Source organism: Bos grunniens, chromosome 10 (genome assembly GCF_055505025.1).
Source record: "Bos grunniens cultivar Pamir isolate PY7600 chromosome 10, Bosgru_T2T1.0, whole genome shotgun sequence".
Taxonomy (NCBI): domain Eukaryota; kingdom Metazoa; phylum Chordata; class Mammalia; order Artiodactyla; family Bovidae; genus Bos; species Bos grunniens.
The window spans coordinates 50426825-50432824 of record NC_141174.1 but is presented as its reverse complement, the minus strand read 5'-3'; the positions used below and the strand labels follow the sequence as shown (position 1 = coordinate 50432824).

At 41.4% G+C, this 6000-nt stretch overlaps 1 long non-coding RNA gene across 1 annotated transcript in view; it reads right to left on the bottom strand.

Moving 5' to 3' along the window:
• Nucleotides 1-1145: 1145 nt before the first annotated feature.
• The window catches only part of LOC147364504 (uncharacterized), a 47470-nt gene continuing 42615 nt past the window's right edge, over nt 1146-6000 (bottom strand). Inside the window, exon 3 of the long non-coding RNA XR_015134606.1 lies at nt 1146-2417. This is a non-coding gene — a long non-coding RNA (uncharacterized LOC147364504). The remainder of the gene's footprint in view (nt 2418-6000) is intronic.

The window sequence follows — 6000 nt, the reverse complement described above, 5'->3', positions numbered from 1 at the left end:
AAAAACTATAAGAGTTTGAAGAAAGAAATTAATGAAGACACACATAAATGGAAAAATATCTCTGGTTCATGGGTCAGAAGAATTAAAGTTAAAATGTCCATACTTCCCAAAGGCATATATGGATTCAATGTAATCTGTATCAAAATTTCAATGGCATTTTTTACAGAAATACAAAAATCAATCCTACAGTCAGTGTGGAAACACAAAAGACTCTGAATAGCCATTCTGAAAGAAGCTGGAGGCACCACACTCCCCGATTTCATACTATTCTAGAAAACTCTATTCTAGAAAACTGTATTAACCAAAACAGTGGTATGAAAACAAACTCATAGACCAATGCAACAGAACTGTGAGCCCAGAAGTAAACTTTCAAATATACAACATCTAATATTTGACAAGAAAACCAAGAATACTCAATAGGGAAAGGATAGTATCTTCAATAAATAGTGTTAGGAAAACTAGATAATTACAGGCAGAAAAATGAAATTGAATTCCTACCCTGCTGCTGCTGCTGCTAAGTCGCTTCAGTTGTGTCGACTCTGTGCGACCCCATAGACAGAAGCCCACCAGGCTCCCCCGTCCCTGGGATTCTCCAGGCAAGAATACTGGAGTGGGTTGCCATTTCCTTCTCCAGTGCATGAAAGTGAAAAGTGAAAGGGAAGTCACTCAGTCATGTCCGACTCTTAGCAACCTCATGGACTGCAGCCTACCAGGCCTCTCCATCCATGGAATTTTCCAGGCAAGAGTACTGGAGTGGGGTGCCATTGCCTTCTCTGAATTCCTACCCTGCATGACTCACAAAAATTAAGTCAAAATGGATTAAATATTTAAAATTAAGACCTGAAACCTGAGAGTCCTAGAACAAAACACAAGTGAAAATATCCTTAAGATGGGTCTTAGCAATGATTTTTTTGGGATATGACAACAAAATCACAAGTAACAAAGGCAAAAATCAATAAGTGAGCTGTATCAAACTAAAAACTTCCAACTAGTAAAAGAAACTATCAATACAGTGAAAAGGCAACTTACAGAATGAGAGAAAATGTTTGTAAGCCATATATCAGATAAGGGGTTAATGTCCAAAATGTATTGAAAACTCATACAACTCAATAACAAAAAACAAACAATTCAATTAAAAATGGGCAGGGGACCTGAACAGGCATTTTCCCAAAGAAGACATAAAAATGGGCAACAGATACAGAAAAAGTTACTCAACATTACTAATATTCAGAAAGATCCAATTCAAAGCTACAGTGAGATACAGAAAACAGTGTGGCCGTTCCTCAGAAAACTAAAAACAGAATTAGCATGTGGTCCAGAAGTCCCACTCTTGATCACAGACTTGGATGAAACTGTAACTCAAAATGATACCTCTGTGTTCATAGCAGGCTTCCCAGGAGGCGCTAGTGGCAAAGAACCTGCCCTCTAACGCAGGAGATGTAAGAGATGCAGGTCGATCCTTGGGTCAAGAATATCCGCAGAGGAGGGCATGGCAACTCACTCCAGTATTCTTGCCTGGAGAAAAACATGGACAGAGGAGCCTGGCGGGCTATAGTCCATAGGGTGGCAAAGAGCCGGACAAGACTGAAGCGACTTAGTATGCGCGCACGTGTGTTCATAGCGCGCACATGTGTTCATAGCAGCACTATTCACAATAGTCAAAACACAGAAACAATCTAAATGTCAATAGACAGATTAATGGATGAAAAAGACGAGGTACATATATACAATGTAATACTGCTCAATCGTAAAGAAGAATGAAATAATGCCATTTGCAGCAACATGGATGCAACTAGAGATTATCACACTAAATGAAGTAAGTCAGACAATGCAGGCAGATTCTTTACCATCTGAGCCACCAGGAAAGCCCTCACATATATACAATGCAATACTACTCAGCCATAAAAAAGAACGAAATAATACCATTTCCAGCAACATGGATGCAACTAAAGATTATCATACTAAGGTGAAGTATGTCAGAAAAACAAATACCATATGATGTCACTTATGTGTGAAATCTAACATATGGCAGAAATGAACCTATCTACAAAGCAGAAACAGACTCACAGATACAGAGAACAGACTTGCAGCTGCCAAGTGGGAGGGGGTAGGGAAGGGATGGAGTGGGAGGTTGGGGATAGAAGATGCAAACTATTGTATATAGGATGGATAAACAAGGTTCTACTTCCCTGGTGGCTCAGACGGTAAAGCATCCGTCTACAATGTGAGAGACCTGGGTTCGATCCCTGGGTTGGGAAGATTCCCTGGAGAAGGAAATGGCAGTACTCTTGCCTTGAAAATCCCATGGATGGAGGAGCTTGGTGCAGGCTACTATCCATGGGGTCGCAAAGAGTAGGGCACGACTGAGCGACTTCACTTCACTTCACTGTATAGCAGAGGGAACTATATTCGGTATTCTGTAATAAAACATAATGGAAAAGAATATTTTAAAAAAGAATGTCTATGTGTGTATAATCAGTCACTATATTGTACAGCAGAGATTGGTACAATGTTGTAAATGGACTATACTTCAATAAAAAACAAATTTGTTTTTAAAGTATGAGGAACGTCCCTGGTTGAGAATCCACCTTACAATTCAGGAGATGTGGGTTTGATCCCTGGTTAGGAAACTAGATCCCACATGCCACAGGGCAGCTAAGCTGCACAGCACAGCTAGAGTCCACGTGATCCCTCATGACACAGTGCATATCCCACGTGCTGCACCTGAGGTCTGATGCAGCCAGATAAATAAATACGCATTTAAAAAAACAAACTATGAGATATCGTCTCATGCCTATTAGAATGGTTATGCTCAAAAAGAAAAGATTTGGAGAGGATTTCAGTTCAGTTCAGTTTAGTCACTCAGTCATGTCTGACTCTTTGCAACCCCATGAATCGCAGCACGCCAGGCCTCCCTGTCCATCACCAACTCCCAAAGTTTACTCAAAATCATGTCCATTGAGCCAGTGATGCCATCCAGCCATCTCATCCTCTGTCGTCCCCTTCTCCTCCTGCCCCCAATCCCTCCCAGCATCAGGGTCTTTTCCAATGAGTCAACTCTTCACGTGAGGTGGCCAAAGTATTGGAGTTTCAGCTTTAGCATCAGTCCTTCCAATAAACACCCAGGATTGATCTCCTTTAGGATGGACTGGTTGGATCTCCTTGCAGTCCAAGGGACTTTCAAGAGTCTTCTCCAACACCACAGTTCAAAAGCATCAATTCTTTGGTGCTCAGCTTTCTTCACAGTCCAACTTTCACATCCATACATGGCCACTGGAAAAAGCATAGCCTTGACTACATGGACCTTTGTTGGCAAAGTAATATCTCTGCTTTTGAATATGCTATCTAGGTTGGTCATGACTTTCCTTCCAAGGAGTAAGCGTCTTTTAATTTCATGGCTGCAATCACCATCTGCAGTGATTTTGGAGCCCAAAAATACAAAGTCTGACACTGTTTCCACTGTTTCCTCATCTATCCATCTATTTCCCATGAAGTGATGGGACCAGATGCCATGATCTTCGTTTTCTGAATGTTGAGCTTTAAGCCAACTTTTTCACTCTCCTCTTTCACTTTCACCAACAGGCTTTTTAGTTCCTCTTCGCTTTCTACCATAAGGGTGGTGTCATCTGCATATCTGAAGTTATTGATATTTCTCCTGGCAATCGTGATTCCAGCCTGTGCTTCCTCCAGCCCAGCGTTTCTCATGATGTACTCTGCATATAAGTTAAATAAGCAGGGTGACAATATATAGCCTTGATGTACTCCTTTTCCAATTTGGAACCAGTCTGTTGTTCCATGTCCAGTTCTAACTGTTGCTTCTTGACCTGCATATAGGTGTCTCAAGAGGCAGGCAGGTGGTATGGTATTCCCATCTCTTTCAGAATTTTCCAGTTTATTGTGATCCACACAGTCAAAGGCTTTGGTATAGTCAATAAAGCAGAAATAGATGTTTTTCTGGAACTCTCCTGCTTTTTTGATGATCCAGCTGATGTTGGCAATTTGATCTCTGGTTCCTCTGCCTTTTCTAAAACCAGCTTGAACATCTGGAAGTTCACGGTTCACATATTGCTGAAGCCTGGCTTGGAGAATTTTGAGCATTACTTTACTAGCGTGTGAGATGAGAGGATTTAGGGAAAAGGAAATATTTGTGCACTGTTGGTGGGAATGGAAATTAGTGAAGCCTCAAAAAATTAAAAGTAGAACTACCATATGATCCAGCAATTCCATTTCTAGGTATATATCTAAAGGAAATGAAATCAGGATCTCAAAGAAATAAACTCCCACATTCATCACAGTATTATTCACAATCACCAAGACAGGAAAACAATTTAAGGGTCTGTTGATGGATGAAAGGATACAGAAGATATGATGTGTGTGTTTGTGGGTATATATACATATTTTTGTATATATACACACATGATGGAATATCATTCAGTCATGAGAACAAAGGAAATCTTGCCCTTTGCCATAACATGAGTGGACCTTGAGGGGAATATGCAAAGTGAAATGTCAGACAGAGAAAGAGAAATAATATACAATCTCGCTTATATCTATAATCTTAACAAACCAAAGTCATAGAAACAGAAGGTAGTATGGTGGCTGCTAGGGGCTGGGCATTGGGGGAAGGGGGAGATGTCAGTGGAAGGCTATAAATTTCCAGTTAGAAAATCAGTTCTGGGGGTCTAAGATACACAATATAATGACTATCATTATCCATTTTTTTTGAAAGTCACTCAGTCATGTCCAACTCTTTGCGACCCCATGGACTATACAGTCCATGGAATTCTCTAGGCCAGAATACTGGAGTGGGTAGCCTTTCCCTTCTCCAGGGGATCTTCCCAACCCAGGGATCAAACCCAGATCTCCCACACTGTGGGAAGAATCTTTACCAGCTGAGCCTCAAGGGAAGCCCAAGAATACTGGAGTGGATAGCCTATCCCTTCTCCAGAAGATCTTCCTGACCCAGGAATCGAACTGGGGTCTCCTGCATTGCAAGCAGATTCTTTACCAACTGAGCTATCAGGGAAGACCATAGTTATCAATACTGTATTATATACTTGAAAATTGCAAGAGAGTAGATAAGTCCCAGCCAAAAAAAAAAGGCGTAATTATGCGAGGTGATGGATTACCCACCCTATTGTGGTAATCATTTTGTGATATATAAGTGCATCAAATCATCACAGGGTACACCTTCAGTCAGTTCAGTCGCTCAGTCGTGTCTGACTCTTTGCGACCCCATGAATCGCAGCACGCCAGGCCTCCCTGTGCATCACCAACTCCTGGAGTTCACTCAAACTCATGTCCATCGAGTCGGTGATGCCATCCAGCCATCTCATCCTCTGTCATCCCCTTCTCCTCCTGCCCCCAATCCCTCCCAGCATCAGGGTCTTTTCCAATGAGTCAACTCTTCACATGAGGTGGCCAAAGTATTGGAGTTTCAGCTTTAGCATCAGTCCTTCCAAAGAACACCCAGGACTGATCGCCTTCAGAATGGACTGGTTGGATCTCCTTGCAGTCCAAGGGACTCTCAAGAGTCTTCTCCAACACCACAGTTCAAAAGCATCAATTCTTTGGTGCTCAGCTTTCTTCACAGTCCAACTCTCACATCCATACATGACCACAGGAAAAACCATAGCCTTGACTAGATGAACCTTTGTTGGCAAAGTAATACCTCTGCTTTTGAATATGCTATCTAGATTGGTCATAACTTTCCTTCCAAGGAGTAAGCATCTTTTAATTTCATGGCTGCAATCATTAAACATACACAATAAGTCAACTGTAACAATAAAGCTGGGAGTGAGAGGAAGAATTTCCAAAATTCCTCACCGAAATCTCTCAAATGTTAACATCTCACTTCACCTATGGTACATCTATGAAAATCAGATAATTAACATGGATACAAACCACTATAGTCTACAGACGTTATTACATTTTCATGAGTTGTCTCTAGTTATCCACTGTCCTTTTTCCTCTTAAGGATCCTTCAGGATGTCACACTGC